Below are 1,681 nucleotides of genomic sequence, written 5' to 3' on the forward strand. Positions count from 1 at the left end.
GAACATTAACATACAGTCAGTCTGTTACAGGAACATTAACATACAGTCAGTCTGTTACATGAACATTAACATACAGTCTGTTACAGGTACTTTAATTAACGCTGCTGGTTAGTCGGAGCATTCTGAAGCACAGAAGTGCAGCTGGTACACAGCACACATGGTGGTTGGTGTGCAGTGTGAGCACGCCCACGCTGCACACTGGTGTTCTGGGGGAAGTTTGCCTCTCATCATGTTGGGCTGAGCTGTCAGCACACAGAATGAGCGTGGTRCACATTTATTTACTTTTCCATTAGACTCTGTGCTTAGCTGTGCTGGAACTTCCTCACAGCCATGTGAGTAGATGTCATTTTGTTTTGTTTGGTTTCACAGAAAAGCACTTTTAGACATTATAGAGAAGTTTACAAAGAAATCTGTAACTATAACTGCTTTAAAATGTCAACAAAGACAGACCCTCTAACAAGATTTTGGATGGTTCTAATAAATAATAAAAAGATGAACTAAARCTCGATAAGTGGAAACTGATTAGAGTAAAACGTGTAGCTATGCTTCCATAAGAGACAACATGAAAAACAATAAGCAGAACATGCTGTACTGAAACTCAGGAGCAAGAGTTCAGCTGAGACAGTGCAGCAAGCAGATTGAACTCACCTCCGATCAGGTATCCAGCCTCCTGCACTGAACAGCCCCATCCTCACTGGATCTGCTGAGGCTTCTCTCCAATCTGAGCTGCTCTCACACTTCTCTGACAGGAACCTTTTTTTGTGGTTTTTTTTTTTTTTTTTTGTAATGAGGAAGCGGAAGAAATGCAAATGAGTCAGAGAAAGAGAAGATGCACGCTGAAAGTGGTGAGGCAGGGAGGGTGGGTGTCAAACAAAGACTTCCAGAGGAGAAGTTGAAAACACAAAGACATCAGAATGCAGCCTGACACACGTGGAAGGACTGAAGCTAGGTTTATTCACAAGTGTTGGTGGCTGAAAATCTGATTTTATCAGCAACGGTTCGAGGCAGAACCTGACTCCTGACTCTCTCTCCCACCCACCTACTTCCTCCCACACACAGGATCTCATCCACCCACAGAYACCAGGCTGCAGCCAAGCTTGTGTTCATGTGACTCTCATCCTTTCACAAGCACAACAAACCCTCAAACACATCAGACAGTCTGTATGTTACTGCAGGGCTTCAGCAGTTCACATGCATTTTTACCACCCACCACCAAAGATGGCCGCCACATCTACTTGACTTTAGGAATTACACAAATGGCTCTAACGGAGTTGGTTTTAGTAATGCTGAGCTATGGGTGTGGTGTTAACAACACATGAACACATCCATCTCACAATCTGGCTGCCAACAAAGATGAGCTTAWAGAAGAAAAAGGATTCATTTCATACGTTTACATTATTACAGAAGCAGCAACAAGGTTCATAAAAATGTTGTTTTTTTCACATTTTATTAGTTTACAAAAACACTAAATGATCCCTGTTGATGATGCTGAAGCAGCTTTCAGGTTGTAAAGTTAAATATCGTTGTGTGTACCATCTATTATTAGATCTACTACAATAAATACTACAATAAGTTCAAATCTGGATTCAGTGGGCCTCATGCAAGAACATGTTCGTATTCTTATCCTAAATTTCTCTTACTTTTGTTCGTACAAAGGGTTCGTACGAACATGTCACGTCAG

At 41.7% G+C, this 1,681-nt stretch overlaps 1 protein-coding gene across 1 annotated transcript in view; it reads right to left on the bottom strand.

The window, feature by feature from the left end:
• The window catches only part of znf831 (zinc finger protein 831), a gene marked incomplete at its 3' end in the record, with an annotated part of 10,805 nt that extends 9,205 nt beyond the window's left edge, over positions 1-1,600 (bottom strand). Inside the window, 1 exon segment of the mRNA XM_014028265.1 lies at positions 649-1,600.
• Between the last annotated feature and the right edge of the window lie 81 nt (positions 1,601-1,681).

The sequence above is a fragment of the Austrofundulus limnaeus genome, unplaced genomic scaffold (assembly GCF_001266775.1).
Source record: "Austrofundulus limnaeus strain Quisiro unplaced genomic scaffold, Austrofundulus_limnaeus-1.0 Scaffold737, whole genome shotgun sequence".
NCBI classification, from domain to species: domain Eukaryota; kingdom Metazoa; phylum Chordata; class Actinopteri; order Cyprinodontiformes; family Rivulidae; genus Austrofundulus; species Austrofundulus limnaeus.